The sequence below is a fragment of the Schistocerca gregaria genome, chromosome 1 (assembly GCF_023897955.1).
Source record: "Schistocerca gregaria isolate iqSchGreg1 chromosome 1, iqSchGreg1.2, whole genome shotgun sequence".
NCBI lineage: Eukaryota > Metazoa > Arthropoda > Insecta > Orthoptera > Acrididae > Schistocerca > Schistocerca gregaria.
This window is the reverse complement of record NC_064920.1, coordinates 895,144,157-895,166,505: the sequence shown is the minus strand read 5'-3', so window position 1 is coordinate 895,166,505 and position 22,349 is coordinate 895,144,157.

Genomic DNA, 22,349 nt, shown 5'->3' with positions numbered 1-22,349 from the left:
ACATGTCAGAAAACGAAAATATACAATAAATATTTACAAAATTAGTACAGATTTGCTAAACCTTTCACTGTTTCTAAACGAAATTGCCTTGTGGATATGGAATTGGTCATCATCATCATCATTTAAGACTGATTATGCCTTTCATCGTTCAGTCTGGAGCATAATCCCCCTTATAAAATTCCTCCATGATCCCCTACTCAGTGCTAACATCGGTGCCTCTTCTGATGTTAAACCTATTACTTCAAAATCGTTCTTAACCGAATCCAGGTACCTTCTCCTTGGTCTACCCCAACTCTTCCTACACTCTACTGCTGAACCCATGAGTCTCTTGGGTGACCTTGCTTCTCCCATGTGTGTATCATGACCCCACCATCTAAGCCTGTTCACCCTGGCTGCTACATCTATAGAGTTCAATCCCAGTTTTTCTTTGATTTCCTCATTGTGGACACCCTCCTGCCGTTGTTCCCATCTACTAGTACCTGCAATCATCCTAGCTACTTTCATATCTGTAACTTCAACCTTATTGATAAGGTAACCTGAATCCACCCAGCTTTCACTCCCATGCAACAAAGTTGGTCGAAAGATTGAGCGGTGCACAGATAACTTAGTCTTGGTACTGACTTCTTCCTTGCGGAAGAGAGTAGATCATAGCTGAGAGTTCACTGCATTAGCTTTGCTACACCTTGCTTCCAGTTCTTTCACTATGTTGCCATCCTGTGAGAATATGCATCCTAAGTACTTGAAACTGTCCACCTGTTCTAAATTTGTTCCTCCTATTTGGCACTCAATCCGTTTATATCTCTTTCACACTGACATTACTTTCGTTTTAGAGATGCTAATCTTCATACCATAGTCCTTACATTTCTGATCTGGCTCTGAAATATTACTTTGCAAACTTTCAATCGAATCTGCCATCACAACTAAGTCATCCTCATATGCGAGACTGCTTATTTTGTGTTCACATATCTTAATATCACCCAGCCAGTCTATTGTTTTCAACATACGATCCATAAATAATATGAACAACAGTGGAGACAGGTTGCAGCCTTATCTTACCCCTGAAACTACTATGAACTGTGAACTCAATTTACCGTCAATTCTAACTGTTGCCTCATTACCTATGTAAAGACCTTTAATTGCTTGCAAAACTTTGCCTCCTATTCCATAATCTCATAGAACAGACAATAACTTCCTCCTAGGAACCCGGTCATATGCCTTTTCTAGATCTATAAAGCATACATACAATTCCCTGTTCCACTCGTAACACTTATCCTTTATTTGCCGTAAGCTAAAGATCTGGCCCTGACAACCTCTAAGAGGCCTAAACCCACATTGATTTTCATCCAATTTGTCCTCAACTAGTACCGCACTTTCTTTTCAACAATACTTGAGAAGATTTTACCCGCAATGCTGATCAAAGAGATACCTCTGTAGTTGTTACAATCTTTTCTGTTTCCATGTTTAAAGATTGGTGTGATTACTGCTTTCGTCCAGTCTGATGGAACCTGTCCCGACTCCCACGCCATTTCAATTATCCTGTGTAGACATTTGAGACCTAACATTCCACTGTATTTGATGAGTTCCGATTTCATTTCATCCACCCCAGCCGCTTTATTGCACTGCAATCTATTGACCATTTTCTCCACTTCCTCAAATGTAATCCTATTTCCATCACCATTCCTATCCCATTGTACGTCGAAATCAGAAACATTACTGATCGTATTTTCAGCTACATTGAGCAACTCTTCAAAATATTCCCTCCATCTGCCCAAGGCATCAATAGGATTCACCAGCAGTTTTCCTGACTTGTCCAAAATACTTGTCATTTCCTTCTTACCTCCCTTTCGAATACTGCTAATTACACTCCAGAATGGTTTTCGAGCCGCTTGATCCAAAGTGTCGAACCTGTTTCCAAAGTCTTCCCAAGATTTCTTCTTGGATGCTGCAATTATCTGTTTGGCTTTGTTTCTTTCTTCAACATAACTTTCTCTGTCTACCTGAGTTCTAATATGTAGCCATTTTTGATACGCCTTCTTTTTCGTTTTACAGGCTGCCTTGACTGTGTTGTTCCACCAAGCTGTTTGCTTCATCCTACCTTTACACACTACTGTTCCAAGACATTCTTTAGCCACTTCTAGTACTGTGTCCCTGTACCTCGTCTATTCCTTTTCCAATTACTGTAATTGACTACATTCAACTAACTGGTACCTTTCTGAGATCACTGTTATGTACTTGTGCCTGATTTCCTTATCCTGAAGTTTCTCCACTCGTATCCTCCTACATATGGACCTGACCTGACCTGCACTTTCGGCCTCACAACACCAGTTTCACTGCAGATTAAATAGTGATCAGTGTCATCAAAGTATCCCCTGAATACATGTGTGTCCCTCACAGTCTTCTTGAATTCCTGATCTGTTATTATATAGTCAATGACAGATATGATTCCCCTGCCTTCCTAAGTATACCGGTGAATGTTCTTATGTTTGAAAAAGAAGTTTGTGATTACTAAGCCCATACTGGCACAGAAATCCATGAGTTGTTTCCCGTTCCTGTTGTCCTCAATATCCTCTCCAAATTTACCCATAACCTTTTCATACACTTCTGTTCGATTTCCAAGCCTGGCATTAAAATCACCCATGAGGAGAACACAGTCCTTGTCCTTTACTCCAACAACTACATCACTGAGTGTGTCATAAAAACTATTCATCTTATCTTGATCTGTCCCTTCACAATGCGAATTGTTGTTGTTGTTGTTGTGGTCTTCAGTCCTGAGACTGGTTTGATGCAGCTCTCCATGCTACTCTATCCTGTGCAAGCTTCTTCATCTCCCAGTACCTACTGCAACCTACATCCTTCTGAATCTGCTTAGTGTACTCATCTCTCGGTCTCCCTCTACGATTTTTACCCTCCACACTGCCCTCCAATGCTAAATTTGTGATCCCTTGATGCCTCAAAACATGTCCTACCAACCGATCCCTTCTTCTAGTCAAGTTGTGCCACAAACTTCTCTTCTCCCCAATCCTATTCAATACCTCCTCATTAGTTACGTGATCTATCCACCTTATCTTCAGTATTCTTCTGTAGCACCACATTTCGAAAGCTTCTATTCTCTTCTTGTCCAAACTAGTTATCGTCCATGTTTCACTTCCATACATGGCTACACTCCAAACAAATACTTTCAGAAACGACTTCCTGATACATAAATCTATATTCGATGTTAACAAACTTCTCTTCTTCAGAAACGCTTTCCTTGCCATTGCCAGTCTACATTTTATATCCTCTCTACTTCGACCATCATCAGTTATTTTACTTCCTAAATAGCAAAACTCCTTTACTACTTTAAGTGTCTCATTTCCCAATCTAATTCCCTCAGCATCACCCGATTTAATTGGACTACATTCCATTATCCTCGTTTTGCTTTTGTTGATGTTCATCTTATATCCTCCTTTCAAGACACTGTCCATTCCGTTCAACTGCTCTTCCAAGTCCTTTGCCGTCTCTGACAGAATTACAATGTCATCGGCGAACCTCAAAGTTTTTACTTCGTCTCCATAAATTTTAATACCTACTCCAAATTTTTCTTTTGTTTCCTTTACTGCTTGCTCAATATACAGATTGAATAACATCGGGGAGAGGCTACAACCCTGTCTCACTCCTTTCCCAACCACTGCTTCCCTTTCATGCCCCTCGACTCTTATTACTGCCATCTGGTTTCTGTACAAATTATAAATAGCCTTTCGCTCCCTGTATTTCACCCCTGCCACCTTTAGAATTTGAAAAAGAGTATTCCAGTCAACATTGTCAAAAGCTTTCTCTAAGTCTACAAATGCTAGAAACGTAGGTTTGCCTTTTCTTAATCTTTCTTCTAAGATAAGTCGTAAGATCAGTATTGCCTCACGTGTTCCAACATTTCGACGGAATCCAAACTGATCCTCCCCGAGGTCCGCATCTATCAGTTTTTCCATTCGTCTGTAAAGAATTCGCGTTAGTATTTTGCAGCTGTGACTTATTAAACTGATAGTTCGGTAATTTTCACATCTGTCAGCACCAGCTTTCTTTTGGATTGGAATTATTATATTCTTCTTGAAGTCTGAGGGTATTTGGCCTGTCTCATACATCTTGCTCACCAGCTGGTAGAGTTTTGTCATGACTGGCTCTCCCAAGGCCGTCAGTAGTTCTAATGGAATGTTGTCTACTCCGGGGGCCTTGTTCCGACTCAGGTCTTTCAGTGCTCTGTCAAACTCTTCACGCAATATCGTATCACCCATTTCGTCTTCATCTACATCCTCTTCCATTTCCATAATATTGTCCTCAAGTACATCACCCTTGTATAAACCTTCTATATACTCCTTCCACCTTTCTGCCTTCCCTTCTTTGCTTAGAACTGGGTTGCCATCTGAGCTCTTGATATTCATACACGTGGTTCTCTTCTCTCCAAAGGTCTCTTTAATTTTCCTGTAGGCAGTATCTATCTTACCCCTAGTGAGATAAGTCTCTACATCCTTACATTTATCCTCTAGCCATCCCTGTTTAGCCATTTTGCACTTCCTCTCGATCTCATTTTTGAGACGTTTACAATGCGAATATACTGACACAATCCTAATTTTCTTGCTAGACACTGTCAAATCTATCCACATCAGCCATTCGTTTACATACCTTATTGCAACTACACTGGGTTCCATTTCTTTCCTGATATAAAGCCTTACACCCCATTGTGCTATTCCTACTTTGACTCCTGACAGGTAGACCTTGTATTCTCCCACTTCCTCTTCTTTCTCACCCCTTCCTGAATGTCACTAACAGCTAAAACGTCCAACCCCATCTTACTTGCAGCCTCTACCAGCTCTACCTTCTTCCCAGAGTAGCCCCATTTGATATTAATAGCTTCCCATCTCGTTACCATTCGTTTGCCGAGTCGTATCTTAGGAGTCCTGGTTTGTCAATTACAGGTGAGACTCTGTCACCTCCAAAGGTCCGAGGCATTTTGCTCTGATTGTTGTCAGCATCATATTTAAAGTACCAAGGAAGCAGGTAAAAATCTAAACTAATATCTTCATAATTTTTAACTCAACTTGACATTGTCAACATCATTGTCCTTAACACATATTGGCACAGAACACACTTTTCAGCCTAGTCAGGTAAAGTTATTCCATGTCAGGACCCTTTTTTGAAATTGTTAACCTGAGGGAGAGCTGAGCTCATAATGAGGATGAAATTTGTAGGAACATCAATAGTTAAAATAAATGATGACCAAAGATTCATAACTAACATATTAAGGCAATTAACAGTACTTAAAAATAGTTTCATTGTGAAAGAGACAGTGTTCAAATGCATTTCAAGAAGTAATTTAAATTTTTCCTTCTAACTCCACCTCCTGACATTGCACATGGCAGTCTCTAGCCCCTGCACAATCCGCCAGACAGTGCTCTTCTCTCCCCACACGCATACCCTGCTATCCCGCACCCTTCCCTGTCCTACTCCAAGATAGTTGTTCATGTGGCATTCATATTTCGGTGGAAGCTGTTGGTGCACTAGGTGCACTTGCTTTTGTGAATGTGTGTGTGTTTTCTTTGCTGAAGAAGACTTTTATTTTTAGCTGAAAGCTACAATGTGTAACAGTCTTTTCATTATGCTGTCTGGATCTCCACAGATCATCTTTAAGGATAGTAGCAATCTATCCTTTTTTAATATTGTAGATATTCCAACATGGAGTTTCCGTTGTTTAATTTAAGTAACATTAATTGACTTGCTAAAGGGGGTCAGTGGCCTTGACAAAGCTGCATCAAAGTGAATTGTTAATAAATATCTACTTGGGCAGATGCCCATTGATTCTATTTACCAAATAAATCTGCTTATTGAAGTTGCTGAAGCAACCAGGGGTGTGTGTCATCTTCTCGGTAGCACCCAACAAGTCACTCAGATTTTGCATCCTACCATTTCTAGGAGCAGTTTTGAATCATAAGTAAACTGAACAACAAATTGAGTGTGCCTGTCAAACAGAAGGGATTATATTTCATAAGTGTGTTAGTAAATATAATGTTTGTAGAGAGTTCAGTGTGTGGAGCAACAAATGGTGAGATGTCAATCAGTCATATAACTTTAGTTTTGCAATTAACTAGACTGTAACTGCTTGTGTATTTAAATGTTGGTTAATGTTTCAGTATGTTTTGTTGTTGAATAAGATGGACATATTTAGTATCATTATAATATGATCCCTAGGCGAATAAGTAACTGAGCTACTAACTCAATAGGTGATACTGACATGTTTTTTTATGGTTGTCATTGTACATTGCAAAGCTGAGACTAAGCAATTTCATAATTCAAATTATAGGTATTACTCATAATTAAGATTATAAATCAAAATGCTATCCAATGTTGAATGGCAACTATCTTTATTCCACTTGCTTACAACCAAAATTCTCTTGACAACTACTAAATGCTGTATCTAGAATGTTATTATCAAAGAATAAATAAGTGCAAACAACTCTGCCATGTGGCCAAAGAATAATCAGTATTTCATTTGCTGCCGTCAACTGGCGTCTCCCACACAGCCCCCCCCCCCCCCTCCTCCTCTCTCAATGATAGAGCAGAGCTTCCCTCTCAATGATAGAGCAGAGATCTACATCATAGTTGTTGACCTGCTCTTGTATATATCACCGGACCCTCTGCATTTGTTTGAGCCCTGGTTGACTTGTCTTACGTGCATCAGTTGTTCTGCCTATTTGTCAAGTGTGACTGCAGTCTCTGCTGCAGTACTCCTTTTTTCCTGCTGTTGCTTATGCACATACCTAGAGAGCACATTTGAAGGCTTAATCCATTTCCATGACACTGTAAAATGTTGGTCATTATACTTTTTTGAAGCATATGCCCACTGCATCTTAACATCCAGAAAGGTTCTAAGTATGGAGGTTGCAGTAGCGTGAATACAGAATCAGTTCATTACACCACACATGGGCATGTTGCAAATGTCTCTGTGTACAAACATCTTTTGAATTTCATGATGTGATGCGTTAGTCGAATGTAGCTTTGCTATTTAGCTTTACTTACTGTAATATGTACACCAGCTCTGGTTCCATAAACATCTGTTTTTTCTGAAAAGAACTCCAATAGCCGATGTAACTTTTCTGCATAAACCATTTCAAAGGTAGGCACCCCAATGTCTGGTTTTACTGCTGTGCACAATTCTGACAAAATCAGTGGTCATGCTGCTGACCAATAATTATCATGGCACATAAGTCCAGCTTTCAGAGTTCTATGCCATCTCGCCACCATTCCGTTGCTTGAGGGCTCATAGCTTGTGGTATGGTGGTATTGGAGTCCACATAATCTGCATATTTCCAGAAACAATGTTGATTCAGGTAGTCACCCCTATTGTGACACGTGCAGGACAATGAATCATGAAATCCATTAGACATGAATGCCCTTGCTGTCACCTCCACTGATACATCTCCTACCAGAATGCTTCTGCCCCGTATGGATGCATGTCCACAGCCGTAAACAAGTAACGGTATCCCTCCAATGGTGGAAGTGGACCCACACAGTCTATGTTCATGTGAGAGAATAGACTTGTCATTTCTGGAGAGCCTCCCACTGGTTGGTGCACTTGTCTGCCAACTTTGTGTTTCTGACGGGCTATACACATCTTTGCCCACCGGCAGCAACCCTCTGTCATACCTATCCAGAAAACTTCTCTGTCATCAGCTTGACAGTCATGTTCATTCTGGGAGGCTGTGGATACTGTCAAAAACTGACTTTTGTAGCGACTGCCTCACAAATGACCTCAGTAGAGCACTGGATATATTGTACCAAAGTAGGGCTCCCCTGCTTAGCCACAGCATTTGTTTTAGTTTAAGGGATGTAGGATTGTTTCACAGCAGTTGTAGCTGCTCATATGTCGTTTGATCAGCTCTTAACTGGTCATAATTTACTGTGGCGGAAATTGCACTGATCCACTGGAAAAAATCAGCACTATGTTGTCTGCCCTTTTTATGTGCCTAATATCGTTCGTAAATTGACCTACAAATTTCAGTAGGCAGAACTGCTGAAGAGAACAGCCTTCTTCCATACCCCGGAAAGCGTATGTGATCAGCTTATGATCAGAGTACATTATAAATTGCCATGCATAAACATATATACAGAAGTGCTGTATGGCTTCATAAATTGTCAGTAACTTCCTGTCATATGCACTCAATTTAGTTTGAGATTCTGGTAGCTTTCATGAAAACAACCTAAAGACTTCCATCCACCTCCCACACTTTGCTGGAGCACTGCACCAATAGCCATCTGGTTGGTGTCCACAATTGCCAACAGTGACAATAGATGAGGCAACAGTATCGCATTTGCAAACTTGCCCTTACCTTTTGAAAACCTTGCTGCTTGGTCGGTGTCCAAAGCAGGAGTTGCTTGCCTGTTGTGTTTCTCCTCATTAGTATATCCATCAGTGGTGTCTGCGTCTCTGCTGTCCCCCAGGTTGATGGCATCTATAGAAAGATTGATGATTCGTAGGAACTGACGCAACTATTGATAATCTTTCTATTACGGAATGTTCTGTAGCGCTTTCACTTTTCCCTTGATAGGGTGCAATGTCACTTGATTCTGCTGAAAAACACATTCTGCTTCATTTACTACAATGCCTAATTTCCTTATTCTGTTGAGTACTGCTTTACAGTGTTCCTCATGCAACTCAGCTGTCCTTGAGAATATTAATTCATCATCGACATATACAAGGCAGAAATCCAGCCCTTCAACACGTCATCAGCAAATCTTTGCCAGGTCTGAGCCACATCCTTCAGTCCAAATGGCATATGGAGGTGTATTTTGAGAGACACTTCAAAGTATGTACCCAGTCCATCAACATCAAAGTATATTTCTTGTTGCAAACCATGACCGAAAAGATTACATGCAGATCAATTCAGTGCTGCAATTTTCTGTTGAATGAGTACTTTGTTATCAACTGCCAAAAATATGTCCTCATTCGACATCAATTCCTCTCTATACACATTTGTATGAAATGAAAGTCTGGATATTTATTCATAGAATGCAAATGGTGTAGGGTTTACTCACTCATGTAGGTTTTGTATTTTTCTCAAACATATTTTGGATTGGGTGGGAAACTTGTTGTCAGTATGGTTGGAAATAACATGCATATTTGCTGTGGGTGGGCAGTATTTGATGCCTCAGTGAATGCAGTACCCCAGTTTGCATCGTTTTCAAGAAGATTTAATTCTTGGTAAGTTTTGCAATAAGTGGCACATTTACTGTTGAACATTCACTATTTGTTATCAATTTTTGGAAGAATTTTGATCCACATACGTTGATTAACAGCAAACAAAAGTAAAAGAATTCTGCATTGTTTGGGTGAATAATCTACAGATGGTCTAATGTGTCTTTCTGAGGTGTGTGCAGTAAATTCAGAAATGTGAACTGTGGTGACATTATTACTAAATGTGTCCAAACAAGACAATCATGCTGTTACTGTTTTATAGGTTGCTGGACGTCAAGCACTGGTAGACATCCATTGGAAAATGAAGAATGTGTATGGGACACAACCACTGTTGTGCATTGGTGCACCAAATTCCCTCTTGGTGGAGTTTGACAGAAGAATGGGAGGCCAGTCTCAAATGAGACACACTCGAGCACTAGCCCTTTAGTTCTATCTCTCTCTGTGCAAATATGTTGCTCTCTATCCTTTAAAAAAGGCCTTGAAGGGTTGACCATTCCCGCAGCAGGGAGTTATATATTTCTTCACGCAGTTGGACACAGTGTTTTAACAAACAGCTATCTTCAACCTGGTGCACCAGTGGGATGATTGTCTCAATGCTAATTGTGAGTTTGCTTGATTGGCTTATCAGTCCTGGACTATACAGTTTTCAGATATAAACTTTTTGATCACCCCTTATTTTAATGTAGTGTCATAGCTGATATTGAGCGATAGATGTTGTTGCATTTTCCCACTCAAAAACTGCCATATTACTTCCTTTGTTGGCATATTTACAAATGTATTTCATCAGTTTCACCAAATTGCAACACTCATCACTGATGTGTGCTCTGTACTTTTTTGAGAGTAACAGTGAACATGGTACAACCCAATGATTATCAACCTCAACATCACTGCTTCATACAAAACTGATGAATTTGACACCATCTTCAGTCGATAGTCAATGACAGGGGGGATGTCCATAATTCATTTTTACTGATGCACATGATGAATTATTGTTGAGTATTCCATATGGGACATGAATCATGTTTTTGGTGATGACTTCAAATAAAGCTGAGTCATTATTGACATGTGGTATTCCTACTGAGATGATTAATTTCATGTAGTGTGATAGGTACTTGTACAGAGATAAATTGATTAATTTGGTGTGTGATTTTTTTGAGCAACCATATCAAAATGTATCCACGTACCAGTCCTTTCTTTTGTCATTCAATGGCAGACATCAAACACTATTTGTTTCCAAAAACATGATGCCTGGCAATGAAATTCATTAGAGATTTCAATTTTTGTTTCAGCACAAGTGCAGAAATGCTTGATGCTTTTGAGGATGATTGTCCAGTTAACAGATTTTTTTTTTTAATTTCAGCCCACGATATAAGCAATATTTTTGTCATTGGTTCTATGTTATAGTAAATTGTAGTGATCTCCATGCTGGTACTGTGAATCAGACTCATCATGGGTTATTGGAACTTTTTAAGCTGATATTGCCCTTTCTCTGGGGAGGGCATGTCTTGCTTTTTATGATCAACAATGTCCAAGTGCTACTGGTCATGTGTATGTAAGTAGGTGGTAAGTCATTGTTTGGATTTCATAAGGAGTGGTAGTTTACTCTGTGTGAGGGACATACAAGGGGTTTTTAGATTAGGTGACTCTCCAGCTAATACAGATAACAATAGCTGTAGGAGACCCAGAAGTATCAGTGTAAGATTGAAAGAAAATGCCTTCCATGGGTGAAAGTATTAAGATCCTAGTGGTTAACTGCCAAAGCGTTTCCAGTAAAGTTCCAGAGTTCGAAGTGCTCCATAAAGCAGTGAAGCTTATATAACACTAGGTACAGAAAGCTGGTTGAAACCTGAAACTGACAGCAGTGAGATTTTTGGGGAAACTTTAAGTTTATGTTGAAAGGATTAGCTGGTATATTTGTCGCAACAGACAAGACATCACATCAGTGAGAAAGAAATTGAAGCTGCATGTAAGATTGTTTGGCAAGACTCAATATCAGAGGTGTGAATAAAATGGTAATTGGATCCTTCTATCACCCACTAGACTCACCTCCTGATGTAAACATTAGAGAAAACCACGGTTTAATTGTACATAAGTCCCCCAATCATACTGTACCTTTGGTGGAGGCTTTAATCATCCAACAATCAACTACAAAAATTACAGTTTTGTTAGTGGTGGGCATAATAAGACATCCTGTGAAACATTACTAGATACCTTCTCTAAAAACTACCTAGGACAAATAGTTTTGAACCCTACTCATGACAGAAATATATTGGATCTAATGATAACAAATAGACTTGACCTCTTTGAGGATGCCCACAATGAAAATGGTATCAGCAACAATGATGCATTTGTGGCAATAATGATACCAAAGTACAATGGACAACCAAAACAAATGGTTGACTATGCTCTCTTGTGTCCTGTGTGTGTGTGTGTGTGGCTGTTTTCTGAAGCTCACCATTCACCCACATCATTATTGGTGGGGGGGGGGGGGGGGGGGATTTGTACCATCATCATGATCCAACAATCAATTGGAAAAATTACAGTTTCATTAGTGGTGGGCATAGTAAGACATCCTGCAAAACATTACTAAATGCCTTCTCTGAAAACTACTTAAAATAGGTAATTCGGAACCCCACTCATGATTATAATATACTGGACCTAATGGCAACAAACAGACGTGACCTCTTTGAGGAAGTCCACATTGAAATTTGCGTCTGTGACCATGATGTGGTTGTGGCAACAATGATTACTAAAGGACAACTTAAAGAAGCATGTATATATATTGTAAATAAAATTCCCACATGGGAAAAATATATTAAAAACAAAGATTCCATGACTTACCAAGTGGGAAAGTGCCAGTAGATATGCACAATAAAAAAACACACCAACACACACACAAAATTTCGAGCTTTCACAATTGGCGGTTGCTTCGTCAGGAAAGAGGGAAGGAGAAGGAAAGATGAAAGGATGTGGGTTTTAAGGGAGAGGGTAAGGAGTCATTCCAATCCCAGGAGCAGAAAGACTTACCTTAGGGGGAAAAAAGGATAGGTATACACTCGCGCACGCGCGCGCGCGCACACACACACACACACACACACACACACACACACACACACACACACACACACACACACACACACACATCCATCTATATATGTATCCATATCCATACATATATGTATATGGATGGATGTGTGTGTGTGTGTGTGTGTGTGTGTGTGTGTGTGTGTGTGTGTGTGTGCGCGCGCGCACGAGTGTATACCTATCCTTTTTTCCCCTTTCCGCTCCCGGGATTGGAATGACTCCATACCCTCTCCCTTAAACCCCACATCCTTTCATCTTTCCTTCTCCTTCCCTCTTTCCTGCCGAAGCAACCGCCGGTTGCGAAAGCTCGAAATTTTGTGTGTGTTTTTTTATTGTGTCTATCTACCGGCACTTTCCCGCTTGGTAAGTCATGGAATCTTTGTTTTTAATATATATATTTTGAGTAAACTAGATAAAAAATCAGTAGTGTCATATCTCTACGAGGAACCTGAAACTTTCAGCACAGAATAGCTGACCATGTAGAGGATAGATATGTAGTGTAAAAGAGGTTAAAGTCAAGGCTACCCAGCCATTGACCTTCATCTGTGCAAATGCGTACAGGTTGCCCGAACTCTTACAGGAATCATCACCTTAGTGTGCGCGAGTAATGAGTGAATGGGCAAATATCTATTAGGTACATTACGTATGTAGATTGTGGACAGCTGGGAATGTGGGTCTCATGGGAAACATGCAAGGGATAGGTCCCTGCAGTCGGGCTATTCATCTGTGTCCTCAGTGGCTCAGATGGCTGCCGGTATGGTAGCTCAGCATGCTCGGTGAGAGGGTTAGCTACCCTCTGTAATAAAAAAACTGAGTAAATGGATCAACAAAGAACTTGAACAGGTGTCATCAGACGTCCGCCCCGAACAAATTCAACGAACAATATCGAACAAAATGAGATCAACAAAAAAAAAAAAAAAAAAAAAAAGGATGTATAGAGCTTCTTCCATGTAAGCAGAAGATCCTAGATTCGAGTCCCTGTCAGGGCACACGTTTTCAGCTGTCCTTATTGAGGTACCGGTATATCAACAACACCTGTCAGCAGCGTAGGGTTTCACTTAATTATCATTTATTCCAGAGAAGCTGCACGGTCATCAGTGGTATCTGTTCTTTCGAGAACAGTTACTCTCTTCATATATATACCATGGAGAAGGCCTTGGACGACACTGCAGTTTCGGTGCTAGAGAAAAGTCTGAATTTTGCACCTACACCATGGACCATTCCCATTGGAGATGTGATTAGTGGAATAGAGCAGGCTGTTTAGAAACTTCTTAAGGATGCTGCCGAAGAGATTAGGTGTGACACATGCCCCATTGTGATTCACGCTACACCTAAAAAGTCCAAATTTAACATCACCCCAACTGAAAGAAATGCTCTACTAGAACTGAGAAGAGACCAAGACATTGTCATCTTACCTGCTGATTAAGGAAACGCTACTGTACTTCTCTCACACACAGAATATAACAGTAAGATATACAGATTGCTCGACGATCCTGCATACAGTAAATTAAAAAGTGATCTGAAGGGTAGAAGCTAGAGAAAGACTTTGGAACTCATCAGGAGGAGCTCGATTCCAGTGCAAGTCGCTAAGGATTTGCGTCAACTAGCTGCAGCTACTCCTAGACTCTACACCACAAGAATGGGGTGCCTCTCCGTCCTGTTGTAAGTAACATAGGAGGACCTACTTATTTTGTTGTCAAATATCTGACATCATTATTGGCACCTCTCGTAGGCAAGTGCGACCATCATATTCGAAACTCTAAAGATTTCATAGGTCGCCTGAAAACTCTTAGATTGCAGTTGTTGGATACCTTAGTAAGTTTCGATGTTGTTTTTTTTTTTGTCTTTATTTACAAAGGTGCTCTTGCAGGAGTCTTTAGATCTCATTAGGAACAAGTTTGAGGAGGCCATAGTAGCATTAATTAAACATGTGCTAACTTCAACATACTTCTTATTTCATGACCAATATTTTGTATAAGTGGACGGTGTTGCCATGGAAAGCCATTTGTCTCCTGTGGTGGCCAATTATTTTACAGAGGACTTTGAAGAAAAAACGCTACAGTCAACCATTCTCAAACTCTCTTGTTTTGTGCTAGATGTGAGTGATACATTTGTGGTGTGGCCACACGGATTTGATACTCTACCTACATTTCTTCGGCATTTGAATTCGCTCCATCTGAATGTAAACTTCACAATGGAAGTGGAAAAAAATGGTAGTTTACCTTTTCTTGGTGTATTGGTACGAAGGAAAGCAGATGGAACTGTGGGACACAGCGTCTACCGCAAGCCAACGCATACAGATTTGTGTTTGCAGGCCACAAGCTGCCATCATACTGCACAATGCGGTAGTGGATTACATATGTTAGTTCATTCAGCACATGACGTAACCAATCCTGAAAGCCTGTCGAGTGAAATACAACATTTGAAGACAGTGTTTCAACAAAACGGTTATTCTGAGAGACAGTTGCGTAATGCATTCAGACCCAAGTGAGTTCAATCTATGGAACAGAATGAAGATACGAAGACACCCACTACTTTGGCCTATTTCCTGTATTTCGGTGCCATGTCGTCAAGAATCGGAAGAGTCCTCAGAAGATATGGCATTAAGTGTGGTTTTCAACTATCTGCAAAACTGAGAAACCTGTTGGGTTCGGTTAAGGATGATCTTGGACTGAGGAAATGTGGTGTGTACAAGATTCATTGTCAATGTTGGGTAGCATGTATAGGCCATACATGTCGCACTGCACAGGAACGCTGCGATGAACATCAGTATCATACGCGCCTTCATCAACCGGAAATGTCGGCAATTGCGGAACACTGTCTGATTACAGGACATTGCATGATTTATGAAAAGACGGAAGTTTTATCCCAGGCATCATCTTTCTGGGATTGCGTCATTAACGAAGCAATACATATCGATACAGCCGACAATCTCATCAACAGGGATGCGGGATTTCAACTAAGCCCAGCCTGGCACCATGCATTGGCTGCTATTAAATCAAAAAGCGGAAATTAAGGTTTTTCGATAACAGACCCGTCAAACATAGGTCTAGTACGGTCTTTAGTAGTAACGTCTGGCAGCACTGTTGGTTAAAGCAGCGTACAGAGCATGAGCAGCCACTCTGCGATTTTCGGCAGAGGGCGTTAGAGTGTGGCACCATCTGCCTGGAGATCATTGCGCATGTGTGATTTCCACGCCTGCGCATTCTTGGCACGCATATTCTAGAAACGGGGTGTCGACGTGCAGATACCGTCAGTCGTATCTACCCACCAGCAAGGCTGAACCACCTGAAGCTGTCGGAAAGTTGCTCCGAGGAAATGTGGAATTTGCACAACGTGATACGATGGCAAACCCATGAAGACAATTTAGAAGAGGACAGGGTGCTAGGACCCCACAGTAATGTTTTAGTTGTTATGGTGCGGGGGCTGTTTGCAAGTTGGAAGCAACCTGTTTATTTTGATTTTGACATTCGCATGACAGCTGTCCCCTTGAATGAAATTATTGTCGCCTTAACCACCAATACGTATAAGGTTGTATAGCTGATGTGGAGCAAAAAACATTTCCGTTTGGAACTAGCTTGGCGAGATGCACATAAACAGTTGTTTCCCTCATCCTAGCGATACACGGAAACGTCTGTGGGTGTCCCACATTTGCTTAAGCTGTTACGGTATCATTTTCTGGATGAAGGAATTATTGAAGAAAATAAGGCAGTTACAAAATCCTTGTTCGAGAGACGTTTGGCTTTAGACAGTGGCGAGATGAAAATGTGCCAAAAGTTAAGTCAGCAACACATCACTGTTAAGGGTAGAGACCGACAGAGTGTTCGTTTAGCAACCAAATTGCTGTCTAACACAACTTCTGAGGCTGTCCGGTATTTAATGCCAGAAGAAGGAGAGACTAGCGGCTTCATACTGCTGGTTGATGATACTTTATACAGGGTGTTACAAAAAGGTACCGCCGAACTTTCAGGAAACATTCCTCACACACAAATAAAGAAAAGATGTTATGTGGACATGTGTCCGGAAACGCTTAATTTCCATATTAGAGCTCATTTTAGTTTCGTCAGTATGTACTGTAATTCCTCGATTCACCGCCAGTTGGCCCAATTGAAGGAAGGTAGTGCTGACTTCGGTGCTTGTGTTGACATGCGACTCATTGCTCTACAGCACATCAGTACGTAGCGTCAACAGGTTAGTGTTCATCACGAACGTGGTTTTGCAATCAGTGCAATGTTTACAAATGCGGATTTGGCAGATGCCCATTTGATGCTTGGATTACCACGGAGCAATAGCCGTGGCGCGGTACGTTTGTATAGAGACAGATTTCCAGAACGAAGGTGTCCCGACAGGAAGACATTCGAAGCAATTGATCGGCGCCTTAGGGAGCACGGAACATTCCAGCTATGACTCGCAACTGGGGAAGACCTAGAACGACGAGGACACCTGCAATGGACGAGGCAATTCTTCGTGCAGTTGACGATAACGCTAATGTCAGCGTCAGAGAAGTTGCTGCAGTACAAGGTAACGTTGACCACGTCACTGTATGGAGAGTGCTACGGGAGGACCAGTTATTTCCGTACCATGTACAGAAGTGTGCAGGCACTATCAGCAGCTGATTGGCCTCCACGGGTACACTTCTGCGAATGGTTCATCCAACAATGTGTCAATCCTCATTTTAGTGCAAATGCTCTCTTTGTGGATGAGGCTTCATTCCAATGTGATCAGATTGTAAATTTTCACAATCAGCATGTGTGGGCTGACGAGAATCCGCACGCAATTGTGCAATAACGTCATCAACACAGATTTTCTGCGAACGATTGGGCAGGCATTGCTGGTTATGTCTTGATTGGGCCCCATGTTCTTCCACCTACGCTCTATGGACCACCTTATCATGATTTCATACGGGATACTCTACCTGTGCTGCTAGAACATGTGCCTTTACAAGTACGACACAACATGTGATTCATGCACGATGGAGCTCCTGCACATTTCAGTCGAAGTATTCGTACACTTCTCAACAACAGATTTGGTGACCGGTTGATTGGTAGAGGCGGACCAATTTCATGGCCTCCACGCTCTCCTGACCTCAAACCTCTTGACTTTCATTTAGGGAGGCATTTGAAAGCCCTTGTCTACGCAACCCCGGTACCAAATGTAGAGATTCTTAGTGCTCCTATTGTGGACGGCTATGATACGCCATTCTCCAGGGCTGCATCAGCTCATCAGGGATTCCATGCGACGGAGGGTGAATGCATGTATCCTCGCTAACGGAGGACATTTTGAACATTTCCTGTAACAAAGTGTCTGAAGTCACGCTGGTACGTTCCATTGCTGTGTGTTTCCATTTCTTGATTAATGTGATTTGAAGAGAAGTAATAAAATGAACTCTAACATGGAAAGTAAGCGTTTCTGGACACATGTCCACACAACGTATTTTTTTTCTTTGTGTGTGAGGAATGTTTCCTGAAAGTTTGGCCGTACCTTTTTGTAACACCCTGTATGTCCTCAATTCAAGGACCTTGAAAAGTGAGAAACCTCTGGCATGTGCATTTGGAACTCATTTAGGAACACAACAGCAATGTCTGTGAAAGTTCTGCTGTGAGAGCATGTGTGTTGGATCATCAAGACATTTGTTACCTTTACGGAAAGGATTAATAAAATGTATTTGGTAACTTTTAGGTCTGAATACGATGACAAACACACACTTGCTGCCACGCTGAATCAGGACAGTCTAGAAAACTTCTTTTCTGTTGTAAAGGGCTGGAACAATTTTAGGACCATCCAACTCCTGTAGATGTAAAAAATAGAATAAGGCTGATATTGTTAGGTGCCAATGCTTTCGATATCCCTATATCTAATGTTTCTTTTGTTGAACCTGATGAAGAAGGAACATTTGTGACTGCAGCAGTGTTCAGTAGCATTCTTCACGATATGTCTGAAGCACTGTCAGTGATTGAAGGTCAGAAAGAAACTGGGAGGATAGAACTGACTACAGAAAATTATGAGAGTTCCTCAGGATCTGTGGATTCCGACTTTAGCGTAGAGCTATTTCTGTACCATGCCATATATATATATATAGCTCATCGATGCGGGTAGTATGACAGAACGTTAGCCACGCCTGTGGAAGACCTAATGTAAATCACAGGAGAAAAATCTATCAGCTGGTTGTGCATGATTTCTAGGGAAGTTTATTTGTGCCTTCAGAAACATGGCTTGACACAATAAGCCAATTCGAGCTGACTTTTGCTCAGCTTCATGGCCGTGACAATTTGTCTAGAGAAAGGTGCATCACCAGTAAGTTATGTGCAATACTTGGTGAGCCTTTCCCCAATATAAACAAAGAGATAATTAGACTTTACGCTACAGCTCACACATTTATTCGTTTGCGCTGGCTTTCATAATCTGCACGAGTGCAGCTAAGGTTATGCTAACGTTCTTCATTGACCAAGATGGCTTCCTTATGATTCACTTCCTGCAGCATGGGACAACAGTGAATGCCCAGCGTTACTCGTAAACCTTGATCACCCTTCGCCAAGGGATCAAATAAAAACGACGAGGCAATCTCACCTGTGGGGTCATTTTGTTCCATGAGAACGCAAAGCCTCATATGGCCAACACAGTCGAACTCCTGCAGAAATTCGAATGTGGAGTTCTCGGCCACTCTCCATACAGTCCGGACTTCTCTCCCTGTGATCACACCATTTTTGGTCCCATTAAAATAGGCTGTGAGGGGCAAATTATTCACCTCGGATGACAATGGTTAACATCTTGCAGCCTCGGGAATTTTATGAGGATCAATACTTCTAACATACCGGTATTGTTTACTGTACTTATGCCTCTGGCTCGTTTCTTTTTGAACGTCCCTTATATTAAAAGCCAAAAACATGATGGAAAAAAATCTGTAGGTCTTGCATCTTGAAGGGAAAGGTACTGAGGGAGATATGACTATTACACAAAAATTTGCACCGGACTGGCAACCAAACTTAACCAATTTTTCATGGGATGGGATGACAGCTCATATACTGTGTGCCTTTTAGTAATTCTGGAAGCAATTTGACATATCAAATGAAGAAACTGGTGTTTCCTGTTGCTCAAGCTCCTTGTATGTGTGTGAAATTTCCCTTCTGTACCACGCAATGATGTTTTTCAGATTCACGCTCTTTGTGTTGTTTTGCACTTCTGTCTTCCTTTTCTAATTTACAAGCTATCCCTGCAATCTGCGAACCATTTGATTCCAATGACTGTCATTTTCGATAAATATGGACTACAGCATCGACGTATGTACACTACCGCAGTTTATATGTACTCTTCACGCATTAAAAAAAATAGAAAATCATCTTGCAAAGATCGCAAGTCGCAGTTGAGGCCAGCCATGCGAGTTGAAATCATGTGACTTGAATTGACTTGACGTGCCATGCTGTGATGGACAGTGTGAAGACACCAAATGACAGGGCCAGGACGTGACAGTGACATGATGGACACCATGAATTGGCCTTTAGTATCCAGTCCCTAGCGAATGATACAGGAACTGAAATTGAGGCTAATAAATCAAAAGCTGAAATGCTTAACTCTGTCTTCAAATTTTCCTTTAAAAAGGAAAATCAAGGAGCATTGCCCCAATTTAATCCCCATACCATTGAAATGATGAGTGAAATCAGTATTAGTGCCTGTGGCTTTGACAAACAGCTGAAATGGTTAAAATTCAACAAAGCTCAAGGGCCAAACGGAATCCCTACCAGATTCTATACTGAATTTGCAGTTGAGTTAACCCCTCTCCTAACTATGGTCTATCATAGACCCCTCAAACAAAAATCCATGCCTAGCAGTTGGAAGAAAGTGCAGGTAACACCCATCTGCAACAAGGGTAGTTGAAGTGATTCACAAAACTATCGTCCAATATCCTTGACAATGATTTGTTATAGAAATTTAGAATATATTCTGAGCTCAAACGCAATGAGGTATCTTGAACAAAATGACCTCCTCGATGCCAACCAGCACAGATTCCTAGAGCATCGACCATGTGCAACCCAACTCGCACTTTTCTCACCTTACATACTGAAAGCTTTGGATCAAGGCGGACAGGAAGCTGCAGTATTTCTTGATTTCCGAAAACCATTGGGTCAGTTCAACATCTGTGTTTCTTGTCAAAAGTTGGATCGTATGGGTAACAAGTTAAATTTGTGACTGGACTGAGGACTTTTTGGTAGGGGTTCTTTAAATACATCTTTATACAGATGGCTCAAGGAATTCGGCTGTTCAGTATACAAAGGTTGTCCAGGAAGTAATGCACCGCATTTTTTTTTTTTTTTTTTTGCTCAGCTGAAAACAATGTCACGAATGCAAAACGTTATGTATGTATTATTTGAGCCGTTCGCGGTGGCCGAGCGGTTCTAGGCTCTTGAGTCCGAAACCGCGCCAGTGGTTGGACACTGGACTCGCATTCGGGAGGACGACGGTTCAATCCCGCGTCCGGCCATCCTGATTCAGATTTTCCGTGGTTTCCCTAAATCGCTCCAGGCAAATGCCGGGATGGTTCCTTTCAAAGGACAGGGTCGACTTCCTTCCCCGTCCTTCCCTAATTCGATGAGACCGATGATCTCGCTGTCTGGTCTCCTTCCCCAAACAACCCAACCCAACCCCAGAACCGCGCGACTGCTACCGTCGCAGGTTCGAATCCTGCTTCAGGCATGGATGCGTGTGATGTCCTTGGGTTAGTTAGATTTAAGTACTTATGAGTTCTAGAGGACCAATGATCTCAGATGTTAAGGCCAATAGTGATCAGAGCCCTTTCTTTCTTTTTTTATGTGAAGTCTCCTGAGTGAGTGCACCAAGTTTCCATCACTTCCGACAGATAGCATAGCTGCAGTATAGATTCAAAATGGCGTCTGTAGGCGATGTACGTTACAAGCAACTTGCCGTCATTGAATTTCTCACTGCAAAGAAAGAAACTGGGGAATATTCACAAACGATTGTGAAAGTCTATGGGGCATCTGCTGTCGACAGAAGTACAGATAGTCGCTGGGCATAGAGGATGAGGTCATCAAAAGACGGTTCCGTGGAACTCCACGATTTACAGCAGTCAGGGAGACCATTCGCGTCTGTCACACCTGAGCTACCCGCCTCAGACTTCCACAATGAGAAGGTTATGCACACAATGAAGCACTGGCTCCACCACCAGAACAAGGATTGTTACTGATGGGGCATACACACCCTTGTTTTGCACTGGAGGAAGGCCATAGAATGGGATGGAGATTCCGTGGAAAAATAGAGTGTGTACATAAAACACCATCTTTTTGTGTGTGTAGTTCTCATTACGTTCAATAAAGAATTGTTGAAGAAAAAAATGTGGTGCACTACTTTCTGGGTAACCATCATAGAATGTCGAATCAAAACGCCTTTTGAGCTATCTAACTTTCCAATTGTTATTTTATTTGAACAACCAGTTTCGGCGCTACATTACGCCATCTTCAGGCCCTCTGACTGACATGTAGGAAGATTCCCACATTTGGTCCAGTCAAAACAGGGGCCAGAATTCAGTAACTGGTGTCCGTAGACTTTTAAAGCAACGATCCCTTCGGTCATCACTTGCTGATTCATTACCTCCAAAACTGTTTGCTCAAATAAAATAGCAATTGGAAATTTAGACAGCTGAAAGGCAATCTGATTCAACATTCTATTTAAAATGATGGACACAGCATGTTATCTTGGATGGAGAATCATCATCAGATGAAGAGGTAATTTTGGATGTGCCTCAGGGTAATGTGTTGGGACCGTTGCTGGTCATTCTGCAGTTTCTCAATAAAAATATATATATTTCATTTTATTGTTGGTTAGATAGATATGAATTAATTAATTAAAACGTATTGTTAATAGATTTTATCTCTGCTAGTAACAATGACTTTTAAAAAAGCACTGAATAATTGATAAGTACTAGTTGAGAAAACTACATGAATGTTTCTTGCTTTGCTGGAGGCAGTGCTATTGAAATGAAAAAAACATGGCACAGAAAACTTTTACGCCCTTTCTTAATTAAGCTGAACTC